The sequence below is a fragment of the Pyrus communis genome, chromosome 16 (genome assembly GCF_041283825.1).
Source record: "Pyrus communis isolate YQ-2024b chromosome 16, ASM4128382v1, whole genome shotgun sequence".
Taxonomy (NCBI): Eukaryota; Viridiplantae; Streptophyta; class Magnoliopsida; order Rosales; family Rosaceae; genus Pyrus; species Pyrus communis.
The window spans coordinates 19,669,717-19,682,894 of record NC_142580.1 but is presented as its reverse complement, the minus strand read 5'-3'; the positions used below and the strand labels follow the sequence as shown (position 1 = coordinate 19,682,894).

Genomic DNA, 13,178 nt, shown 5'->3' with positions numbered 1-13,178 from the left:
TATATATATATATATTAAATGCATCTGAAACTTTAGATGATCGTAATCTGTTTATTACAATTGGTGCCTGGTTTTGTAACTTGGTAGCTGTGACAAAGTCCTTGTTATTTGGTGTTGGGGGGGATGGGGCAAGGCCCCGAAGGTTGCCACACAGTACTTTAACTCTAATTCCAGGCTAAAAAAAAATGGATAAATGGCAAATGGTACAAATTGTACAAGCGGGGCAAGATAAATGGACCTAGCTAGAAATTAACTGCAGATGACAGAAAACCTAATTTGTATCTGGGCTTTGTGTACAGGTTATTGTAGCAGAAGTATCAACACAAAGATTCAAGAATATTACCAAATGACTAATCCTTGGTAAGAACTGACACTCCAACAAAATACAATCATTTTCTTTTTGATCGAGTAGCTTTGCACTATGTAGAATTGCATAAGATGAGGTTTAGAACTTTATTGCATTTTTCTTTTCTCAAATAAAATTTTGTGTAGTTAACAATCGCACAATCCTTTCTGTTTGTTCGCATAAAACAAAATATATATTTGCGGGATCATGCCCTTCTTTTATCAAAGCGTCGCTTTTTTGTAACTTATAATTGAATTATGAATTAATTGGATTTGAATATTTTAACTTTTATATGTACTTACTATGTCATTTTCTCACCAATGGAGTTCAGTGACTGCATGACTAAACAGCCTGCAAGCCCTTGTTGACCATAATGCAATCATACTACCTGAAAAGAAAGATGATTGTAGAAGTTATTTTGTTGCATACGATTATCGATGTCTAAAGTTCTTGTTTTTCTTTTTTTTCATTTTTCTTTTCATTGTAACTAAATGAAAAGTTTAATTCTCTCCTCATGCGCTTCCTTTTCATGTAGCTTCCTCAAAATTGATACTTTCAAATTTAGTTCTAAAAATGGTGTGGCAGTATTTAGTTTTAGAAATAGTGGTAGTGTTTAGTTCTAGAAATAGTGGTAACGTCAATGTTTAGTTACATAAATAGTGATAGTATCAGTATTGAGTTCTAGAAATAGTCAGTATTAAATTTAAGAAACAGTGATAGTATTAGTATTTAGTTTAATAAATAGTGATATTATGTCACATCCCGGCCCGGGGCGGATCACTTCCCGGGCCCACTCCACCACCGTAGCACGATATTGTCCGCTTTGGGCTTACCATTCCCTCACGGTTTTGTTTTTGGGAACTCACGAGCAACTTCCCAGTGGGTCACCCATCATGGGATTGCTCTAGCCTCCTTCTCGCTTAACTTCGGAGTTCCTACAGAATCCGAAGCCAGTGAACCTCGTGCTAGGTAGGGATGGGAATATACATATAAGGATCACTCCCCTGGGCGATGTGGGATGTCACATATTACTAGTATTCAGCTTCAGAAATAATGATAATACTTGTTTTCAGTTTAAGTAGTTAGTGTTAAGTTTAAAAAATAGTTATAATAGCAGTGTTCAATTTAATAAATAGTGATAATATACACGTTCAATTGTAGAAATAGTCAGTATTCAGTTTAAAAAAATAGTGATAGTACTAGTATTCAGTTTAAGAAATTTACAAGACTATCAAATCTACCACAATTAATTCACCACGGGCATAAAGGACCCATTGTAGAAAACCCAATTTTACCACGGACATTGAAAGTTCGTAGTAAATAAATGGTTTTAACAATGGGCAAAACTGGCCCGTAATAGAAAATATTAAAATAATAACATGCGAGTAAAGCTGATAGGAGCATATTTATGCGACTTTGTTATTTTATTTCTTTACATTTATTTAGTTAATTTCCATTAATTGTAGTAATTTAAGTTATTTTCGTATTATTGTAGGTCTAGTTGGTAAAGATGACAATAAATAGCTAATTGGAGCAATTTGGAGCAGTTTTGGACTTAGATTGGATAGCATGCGTGGATAGCATATGGGCTGGACATTTCTGGTGTTTAAATGGTGTTAGATATGTGCTAAAATATGGAGAAATTAAAGTTGAGGCTTGGAAGGCAAAGAATTACACAAAAAACAGGAATCCTAGTTGGAAAGGAACATTATTTTATCTTATCTTATCTTATCCAATCTTATTTTATCTTATCTCCAGCTACAAGAAGGAATCCTAATCACATTCCAACACTCTCTACCTGATTCTTAGAGTCCTAAAATAATTCAAAATGCTAAAACCTTTTCCTCCTTGGATTCAGTCGTTCCCCCTATATATATGAAATTCCTGCAGCGATTTAGAGTGTGTCGCGCCTTCCATTCATCCATTGAAGTTGTTGGAGTTTTCAGAGTTCTTTCTCTCTTTGTTTTAAGTTTCAATATTTATTTTAGATTGCTTTTCAGTTATGATGAACATGTGTGACTAGGTTTCTTTTTAGCTAGAGGTGAATTCGAAGCCATGATCATATGTTTTATATAAATTGATTACATCCAATTATTGTTTCATAAAACATGAATGCGATTTACTTATCTACTTTATAAAGAACTTATTCTTATATGTTTATTAAGGGTGCACACTTAGTTGCATGCAGGGATTTGATGCTAGAATATATGGGAATTTCACCTAATCGTTATGAACTTATGTTTGTAAGTAGTAAAAGTCACTAGTCATGATTGAGTTAAGTAAATTCTTAGCAGGAGTATCATGCTTTTCATAGTTACGAATGTTTTGTCAATGCATATGATTTTCACAGAACTTAATGATCTTCAAGATGTATCTCTATCATGCTTTTCATAGTTAGGGAACTTGAGAAGAATTATTTGGTTGCGTCGTTGAGTCCAATTCAATGACCTTAGAAAAATCTGAGAGTTAATTAGTGCTATTCATGATTAATTTAGGGCATTGTCGTTCTTGATTTATAGAAAACATAACTGGAAATCGATTTGTATACAAATGATTTATGTGTGGAGAAGAATCCTTTAGCTATTCTTTCATCTATATTTCATTCACAACTTAATTTAATTTCTACCATTTACTCTTGTTTTTACTAAATTCGTCCAAAATCCCCCCCCCAGTCATTGTTTTGTTGTTAGTTTAACTTAGTTTTCAGTTTTATAAGTTTAATTTGTGTTGATTAGCATCCCTTCTAACCCCCGGAATAAAACGATCCCTACTTACTCGTACTACAATTGCATAATTTATAGGGTTTAATTTGTGTGTTCGTTTCTACCACATCAAAAGCCCATTGTATTTAATTGATATGACCACAAGGGTAGCCGGTTGTTTAAATAAATTTAAGGGTAAATCTCAATTACTATCCTCAAGTTTCGTAGTTTTCAACATTTAGTACATGAAGTTTTTCTCGTCCTAGAGTTATACCTAAAGTGTTATTTTGGGACAGTCTCATACATCCGTTAGTCTGGCTGTTAAGTCTCCCGTTAACTGATGATGTGGTGCTTATGTGGACAATGACTGGGCGCCATGTGTCATTAAGGGGTCCACGTGGAAATTAAAAATTCAAAAAAAAAAAAAAAAAAAATTTCAAAATTTAGAATTGGAACAGTTAAAAGTGAAAAATCAAAAGTGAAAACCACTTTTCACTCGAACACCACACCCCTAGAAATCTCGATCCCCCATCTCCGTCTGAAACCCTACCAACTCGTTGTCGCTCAACCTCGCTGTCGGTCCAACTCACTGTTAGTCACATGTCGTCGTACGTTGCGCACACCTTTGCACATCAAAGAAGGGGCACCGTTTCTAGGCAAGGTTGTCGTGAAGGCATCGATGGCGATGGGGTGGCAAAAAAGGAGGATTGAAGTAGCTGAAACACCAGTTTATTGTAAGTAACCTACCTTTTTAGAAGTGTAGATAATATGGGTTTAGGTTTTCTGATTTTTCAATTTTGAATTTTAGAGATTTGTGAGTTCCAATCCCTTTTTTTTTTATTTATGGTTTCTGGAATTGTGTTTTGCAATGGGTTTCTTGCATTGTTAATTGTTTTCAATGTGTATGTGGTTTTGTCTTCATTCATGGTCTCAATTGCAACCTTAAAAAACCATGTATTCATGGTCCTAATGGTTTTGTTTTCACCTTTTTGTCCTCATGGTCCTACAAGTTAGTGTTTTAGGTTAACTTTTTGGGTTTAAAAACTTTTTTCCTTGACTTTCCAGGCATGCCTGAATTATTTACCCTTAAAATTAACCACGATGGGAAGTGGTCTGAAAATGCATATACGAGAGGGTTTGAGGCTTGGTTTGATTACATAGACAAAGACTTCATGTCTTTTTTCGAGATTGATGAAATGATTAAGGAGTTAGGATATGACGGGTTTATCTTGTATCACTATAGGATTCTAGGGATGTCTTATAGGGAGGGATTAAGGCTTATTGAACGGGACCAAGATGTGGGTAAAATGTGCAAGTATGTTCCAGGGACTAGGGAAATAGAAATGTACCTAGAACATCTAAGTCTGAAACAAGCTGCCATGAAACATAAGCTTTTAATGAATCTAGATGAGAGTGGCATATTAAAAAAGGTGTCACTATAAAAGATATTCATGAATCGAGGGTGGCAATTTCGATTACAATGGGAAGTGGATCAAAATTGAAGAAGGGTAGAGCAAAAGGGGGTGCTGATCACTTAGAAAAACTGCTATTTCTTTTGAATGACATAGCCTACAATGGTGATGATGAACATGAGGCTGAAGCAACTGAGGGAGGACAAGGAAGTGGAGATGAGGCTGAAGATGGTCCTCTCAATGCTGATAGGAGCATATTCATGCGACTTAAATGGCTTGTTCTCGTGCATTTACGTTATGTTTCTTTAGTTATTTTAGTCATTTATGCTTCTTTTGTGTGTTTTCAGGTTCTAAGGGCAAAGTATGCAAAAGGATGCCTTTTGGAGCCTTTTGGAGCAAATTAGAGATTGGAATAGATATCATATGCTTGGAGCCAAGAGGATGGACGAAATTGAAAACTTGAAGTAGGAAAGTTAAATCCTAAAAGACCTCATGTTTGAGCATCATTGAAGACTCCTACGCATTTTAGAACACAAAAACAACATTCCTTGCTACCTTAGGACAATGCCGTGTGTTTTCCTTGTGTCTCCCTTCCTTGCCGTGCAAGGAAGGGCTTTGTTCCCTCTTTTAAAACACTTAAACACTTCCTTAATCATTCAACCACATAACCATACACTTATCACTTATCACAACAACAACCATTGCCGTGACTTCCCCCTTTGCATTTCAGCCAAGCCACATGCATTCCCCCTTTAATCCACATGCATTTCCAACCTAGCATTCCCATTCTTTAATCCAATTCAGCCACTTAATCATTCAACCACATTCACCCATCACCTAGAATAAACCATTGTCGTGCACTCCCACTCCAAATTTCCAGCATTCCATTTCAGATTGCATTCCCATTCACACACCAACAACACCACTCATTGCACATGCATTCACTCCTTAATCCACATGCATTTATCATCATTCACCCTAGCTTTAATTCACATGCAAACACATTCATTCCAGCCATGCACATTTAATCATTCACTCCCATCAATGCCGTGAGTTCCCATCCCATTTCCAGATTTCCACAACTTTTCCTAGCTGTTTTGCACATGCATTCCCTTCATAAATCAGCCACATGCATTCCCCTTTGCATTTCCAGCTTTCCACCAAGTTCCTAGCTGTCATATTCCCTCTTTTTCACCTATAAATAAGCATCCATTGCAGCCACAATTCATTCATTTCATTCACCACAAATCAATCACACAAGACACCATCACAAACACAACCTTTGTGCCGTGCATCCCCTTCCATTTTCTGCCGTTTTTCTCCTCCATTGCAGCCACTCCAACCACTTCCCATCCCTCCAAAACACTTCACACCATCACACAACCTATCCTTAGACCTTGTGCCACAACAAAGAGGAAGAGAAGAGGGCCTAAACGTTCATACAATTCAAGTTTGAGTTGTTGGAATGTTTAGGTGTTTCTTTGATTTCAATGTTTAATTTCAATTCTCTTTATCTTGTACGTATGAGGAACTAAAACCCCTTTAGCTAGGGGGTGATTCGAAACCATGTTTATGCTTGCAATATGAATTGATTACCTTTGGTTGGATTCAATTTGTTTAACCGTTTGATTGATAACTTATTTATGTATGTTTATTGAGAGTGCACAATTAATTTTCATGCATGAATATGACGCTAGAATATAAGTGAGTTTCACCTAATCGTTATGAACTTATATTCACAAGTAGTGGAGGTTGCTTATAAACAATCGCATTAAATGAATTCTTGGCACTAGTTTCATGCTCATCATAGTAACGAATGCCTCGTCAACACTTATAGTTTTCATGATGCTTAATGATCTTTGATTGTATCTTTATTGTGCTTTTCACGTAAAGGACTTTTGGAGAATGTTGTGAATTGCGTTGCGCAAACCCATCCAATTCATTAACTTAAGGAGAATTTGACGGTTAATTTAAGCAGACCTAATTAACCCGGAGTATTGAGTTTCATAATTTATCGAAAGACCAACTGAAAATCAATCTTCTATACAAGTGTAACATGTGTGGAGAAGAACCTTCTAGCTAGCATTCCATCCATATTTTCATCGCATTCATATTTACATTTTGCCCTTAATTATAATCTGTCCATTTAATTTAATTTCGTCAAAAACTCAACCCCCCCCCCCCCCATATTTTGTTAAGTCTTAGTCATTTGATTTATTTTAGTATTTTACGTTTGTTTAGTTTTGCATTCTTTGAGTTTAGTTTAGTGTTTTAAACTCTATTTTACGTTTTTGAGTCAGTTTCCAAGTGATTTGCAATCCCTCCTAATCCCCGGTTAAGAACGATCCCTACTTATACATATACTACAATTGTCAAAAAGAGGGTTTAATTTGTGTGCGTATAAATTCTCACATCAAATGCTAATAATCAATGTGATGAAGATGATGAAGGTGATGAAAATGAAGAAAAAAGGAAGAAAAAGCAAGAAAAATGAGGTATAATTTTGATATTTTTTGTTGATTTTTCATTTCTTATGTGAATTTGTTATTTGTGAAGAGTAGTATATGTGAGTGCTAATGTTTTATGGGTTCATTACTTAGGCCTCAACATCTAAGGCATCGCAACCCTCTCAATCATCACAGCCATGCACTCAGGAAGCTCCACAACCTTCATCTCAGACAACTCAAGCCTCTCAAACCACTTCAAAGTCTACTGTAAGAGGTCAGAAAAGGAGGAGGAATGTTTCATGATGTTGCTTTAATGCTTTAAATTGTTTAAGGGTTCATTTCAGATAGATCTTTAGTGTTTTGGACAGATCTTTGGTGTTTTTGGTACTCTTATTTTGGTTTAGTTGTGTACTTATATTTTGAAAGAACACCTTGACCCATTAGTTGTTAAAGTTGTGGTCTTTTGATACTTTCCTATGAATTGGAGGGTGTACAACTTGGAATATTGACCTTTGTTGTGAATTGAAAGTTGTTAACAATTGAACTTTGTTGTGAACCCTTGAAACTTTGTTGTGAACTTTGTTGGTAGTTGGTAGTTTAAAAGATGAATTTGCAGATTTAGAATTGAAAGTCTGTTTGGAATTGAATTTACAAATTTGGAATAGAAAGTTGTTGCTTTTTCCCTATTTAATTTTTTTTTTTTCAAAAAAATTTGGCAAGAAAAAAGGAAGGTAGTACACAGTTATGGTTTAAAATGTTGGGTTTTTTGAATTTTTAATTTCCATGTGGACCTCCTAATGACACGTGGCACCCAGTCATTATCCATATAGGAACCACGTCATCAGTTAACGGGAGATTTAACATCCAGATTAACGATGCATGAAACTGTCCCAAAATTAACACTTTAAGTATGATTCTGGGACAAAAAAAACTTCATATATCAAATGTTGAAAACCACAAAATTTGAGAGTAGTAAATTGAGATTTACCCTAAATTTAATCACAGTGCCTTTTTGAAATCAACCACAGTTCATAAATGTTGTAGATGTAATTTATTTATTTAATCAACGAATATAATAATATAATCTGATATTTGTTATTAGTAAAATTCCCAAAATATACCAATTCCATATCTGACGACACCAACCACCAAGTCTCACCCATTCGCTTCCATCGGTGGTTTCTCCGAACTAAACTACTCATTTCTCTCTCAAAGTCCCACCCCAAACCTTCACCCCCGCCCCCCACATTTACCCCCACCTTCTTCGCAATCGCAACCGTCTCTCTAAGAAAACCCTAGCAGTCGTCGCATCGTGCTTCCGTCTTCGCGATGCCAAAGTTCACGCCGACCACCGGGAGCTGGATGCAATGTCCGGCCCTGTTATGGGAAAGATCTCCCTCAGGTAGTCATGCTCTCATTTTCAATTTTGATGTCCTCGAAGACTCAACGATGCTATCTTCGAGCCTATTTTTGTTTCCCTAATTTTTTTTTTGCCATTTTGTAAAGGAACTGCTATTATGTGACTAATAGAAGTAGAAACGAAGGAAAAACGGGTTGAAATTTGGGTTATGCCGCCGGTATGGATGTTTTTGCAAGTGGCTGGGTTATGCAGAGAAGGGGAATGTCGAATTTATTCGTGCTGAAGGAGGTATGAATTAGGGGAATTCTGAGGTGCTTAGCTTGAATTTGATATGTGATTGTTCCTTTTGAGTGTGGCCTGATAGAATTGGATTTAGATTTATTATGCAGTTTCATTTTTTAAAGAACAATTTCGATCAAGTTTTCTGTTATCAGTGAATTTAGTGTTTGATATTCTCAAATATTTTAGTATGGGGATCAATGTTTGCACTGTTGAACTTCAAGCATCTAAGGATTCCAATTTTAAGGATGCGGGTCTGTTGTTCTTTAAATACAACTTTCGTCGACTAGTCTTTTATTAGTTTAAAGGTCTTAATGCTTCTTTCTCTTTTACTTTTGCTTTTATTAACTCAGGGTTATACAATTTGCAAGTTACTATTGAATTATATTTGATACAATACAAGGTACAACAATAAATCCGTACCGTTCAATAATTATTTGGATTAAGACGAACCTCTACTCATTTGTTTGCATACACTTTTCGAACCTTAAGTTCTGTATTTACTCCATTCATTGTATATACAATGTTAATTTTACACTCATGCTCCTGCCAAAGTTGTTTTGTATATCTGTTCGAGTCTTTATTGGTTAATTTTTGGCTTCTTGTGTGGATTGTTGGAGACTCGTACATCTGTTCAAGTCTTACTGGTTAACTTTTGGCTTCAAGTTTTGTATATCTATTCACTTTTCTTGATTGAGATCTAATGTATATTCCCACCTATAGATCTATATGCTTATGTCCATGCAGATAGAGAGAGGCAACAATTGTTGAGGCTCAAGCATTATGGGCGTTCATTCTAAATGTCCTTGTTTGGAGGTGTCCAAAGAAATGTTAAGTCTTCAAATGACAATGTTCTTGTTATTAGAGGCGTATTTGATACTTTGTGGGTAGTTTGGTATTTCTTAGTATAATTTATCGATTTTGTTGTTAGCTTTAGTGTATAGTTTGTAATATTTGAATCATGATTTTTTATGGAATTATTAAATCATAGTAAATGTGCAATTTTATATATATATATAGAGAGAGAGAGAGAGAGAGAGAGAGAGAGAGAGAGAGATAGAGAGAGAATGATTTTATATTTTTGGAAATTTTGTATAACGGATTAGACTTGGTCAATCTGTAATTAGGGGTGGGCACGGGCCGTGCCGGGCCCAATTTTGAAGGGACCAGACCGGACTCGGGCTTAGAAGAGATGGGTTAGGCCAAGCTAGGGACAACGTCCACGGGTCCCTTGTTTTTTTTTTTTCGTTTATTAAAAAATAAAAAATAAAACTAAAATTTGCACAGATTCACTCCCTAGTCCCTGCACAGATTCACATCCAATCCAAACATTACAAAGTCCAACATCCAAGTCCATAGATTAACAATACATCCAAAATAACAACATTACATCGTCCAACATCGTTCGAAACATTAAATCCGAGACATTCAAAATAACATCCGAGAGACATCTAAAGATCAAACCAACATACAAAATATTCAAGAGTCCAAGACATCCAAATTTCAAAGTCTAAAATCAAATAATCCAAAATAACATAAACATGACATCCGCAATAAGAGCCATAACTAATAACAACAAATCAACAGAGTGGTGCCATCCCTATTTTTCATGGGCAATCTATAGAAAAATATCAAGAAAGCATTAAGTACTTACATATGTTGGGTTCCAAAGAAGAAGACTAGTACTTTCTCCCAATTAGCAGAGTAGCCCCACTTCTCTAGTTCACTTACTTGCAGCCAAAAAAACCAACTTGATAATCACTCACACTGAACATAAAAAGAGAATTATCTACATTCACCGTTACAAGAAGCAATCCAGTATCAAATAATAATAACTAAACCACAAAACACACACACACACACACACACACACACACACACACACACAACACACATAGCATGCTCAAATTAACAATCATCAAGCTGGAATGATTTCAAGAACATAAAACAAAATCATACCACACATTAATTTCACAAAATTATTATTACTTCAGAATGCATAAATTGCTTTTCCAAACAGCACATAGTTAAATAAGCATATTTTACATATATACAACCTAGCAGAATAAGCATACACGAAACCATAACCAAAAAAAAAAAAAAAAAAAAAAAAAAAAAAAAAAAAAACCAAATCTGAAAACACAGTTCTTGATTCAATTAAATTCAAAAAAATCCTAATCCCAATCCCAACCAGCCGACCTAGCTTTTCATTTCTAGGGTTTCATGATCAATAACCAAACACTCCAAATCCCAACACAAATCCCAAATCCCACTCCCATCCAAATAGATCCACAATTCCTTCACCCAAATGTTCATGCATTCATCAAATTACTCCCACCTAAAGATTTAGTCTCTAATCAAATCTCATTATTCATGCTACTAATCCTTCGCATCAATAAAAATAAAATTCGAAAAAATTAAATTAAATTTTAAAATATATTGGGCAGAATTATGGGAGAAGTAGACTTACGGTAGCCGACCAAAAAAAAAGAATCTAGGTTGGTAGCAGTGTCCTCGACGTCGGTGATGGGGTGATGGTGCTTGCGATGGCGGTGGTGTTGTCGAAGATGAGAGAATTGAGGTTCTGGGATCTGGGATCTGGGTTCTCTGGGTCCTAGGAGTGGGATGTCGTCGAGGAGGATGGTTGGATAGGTGGTGCCGTTGTGTTGGTCACGGAGACGATGATAGGCTGGTTCTCTTAGATCTCGTCAGAGTCGAGGGAATGACGGATGGTGGATAGGTGGGAGTGAGTGTGAGATTAATTTGGAAAGTGGATACCTGGACTTGGGACTAGGGTGGAAACTAAGAACATCTCTAACCGAAGGGTCCAGAGGGCTAGAAGGCCAAAAATAGCCCGAAAACCGTCTCCAACCGAGGGTCAGACCAAAAGGCTCGTGGGCCCCACTGGACAAAAAAGGGCCAAAGGGCCAACTGACCGGCTCAAATGAGCCAGCCAACCAGCTCCAGGCCGGGCCACAAGTTCAAACTCAACGATACCTAGCTGACGTCAAGGTGACGTCAGCCAACCAGCTCCAGGCCGGGCCACAAGTTCAAACTCAACGATACCTAGCTGTCGTCAAGGTGACGTCAGCTAGTCGTTATTTTTGAATTTTTTTTACAAATTTTTTTAAATTTTTTTTCCTATAACTTCCTAAGCCATTAAAAAATATTAAATTAAATTAAGTAACATGAAACAACATTAAACAATATGAAACAACGTTAAATAAAAAATATTCAACATAAAAAATAAAAATAAAAACAACATGAGTTTTTAAATTTTTATTTTTTTTCCTATAAATTTAAGTTGTTGTACTTTTAAAATTTAATTTTTAGTTTTTAAATTTAAGTTGTACTTTTTAAATATAAGTTCTAGTTATTAAATTTAAGTTGTTGTAGTTTTTAAATTTAAATAATAAATTATGTTTGGCCTATGGCCCTCGGTTGGAGATAGTTTTTTTTTTACAGAGCTAAAACGAGCCCTATGGCCTTTTGGCCCTCGATTGGAGATGGTAAGAAATATAGCCATGCATTGTTCATTAAAATATTAATTTCTTGGAGAGCCAGAGGGCTAAAACTAGCCCTCTGGCCCTGCTTCAGTTAGAGATGGTCTAACGGTTTAGATTAGATGATAGGTTATCATTCAATCTCGACCATTGATTATAATTAGAAACGGGTCGATCTGAGGCCCTGTTTTTCTAGGGCTTAGGACTTGGCCCGCCCCGCTTATTTTCTAAAACATTTGGAACTAGCCCATACCCGTCACGAACCTAGATTACCCGCCCTAACCCGCGGTTCTTCTACCCGCTTGCCCACCCCTATCTGTAATCCACAACGGCCATAGTGCACGTGGTTTTAGATCCCAATTTACCACGGTCACAATATGTGGTTATATCACATTTAACAACAGGCATAGCCTGTGGTAGAAACTGAGACTTTTTTTCACATTTAGATTACTAACGGACGCAGTGCCCATGGTGGATTGCAATCTATCACGGGCATTCACTGTGGTAGATGAGCTTTTTCCTACTAGTGAAATAGTGATATTACTAGTATTCAGTTTCAAAACTAGTGACAATACCCGTTTTTAGTTTAAGAAATATTAAGTGTTAAGTTTAAAAAAATAATGATAGTAGCAGTGTTCAGTTTAAGAAATAATGATAATAGAAATAGTCATTGTTCGGTTTAAAAATTAATGATAGTATCAGTGCTCAGTTTAAGAAATATTGATAGTACCGTTATTCAATTTGAGAAATAGTTAGTGTGCAGTTTAATAAATAGTCAGCTTTCAGTTTTAGAAATAATCAGTGTTTAATTTAAGAAACAATGACAGTACTTGTGTTCAGTCCTAAAATAATTTGTGTTCAGTTTAAGAACTAGTCAGTATTCAATTTAAGAAATAGAGATAATATTAGTGTTAAGTTTAAATAATAGTGATAATACAAATATTCAACTTACGAAGTAGTGAGTATTCAGTTTAAGAAATAGTAATAATATTCGTGTTCAGTTTTCGAAATAGTAAATGCTCAGTTTACAAAACAGTGAAGGTTCAATTTAACAAATAGTGAAAGTATCAGCGCTCAGTTTAAAAAATAATGATAGTACCCTTGTTTAATTCAAGAAATGATTAGTGTT

At 35.6% G+C, this 13,178-nt stretch overlaps 2 long non-coding RNA genes across 2 annotated transcripts; one reads left to right on the top strand and one right to left on the bottom strand.

The window, feature by feature from the left end:
• The first annotated feature begins 7,745 nt into the window (after positions 1-7,745).
• On the top strand, positions 7,746-9,275 carry LOC137732528 (uncharacterized). Its single transcript, XR_011068345.2, has 2 exons — positions 7,746-8,309; positions 8,414-9,275. It is a non-coding gene; the product is annotated as an uncharacterized LOC137732528 (long non-coding RNA).
• Positions 9,276-9,877: 602 nt separating this feature from the next.
• On the bottom strand, positions 9,878-11,364 carry LOC148690117 (uncharacterized). The gene is made up of 2 exons (XR_015957412.1): positions 11,017-11,364; positions 9,878-10,313 (listed from the first exon to the last, which is right to left on the bottom strand). It is a non-coding gene; the product is annotated as an uncharacterized LOC148690117 (long non-coding RNA).
• Between the last annotated feature and the right edge of the window lie 1,814 nt (positions 11,365-13,178).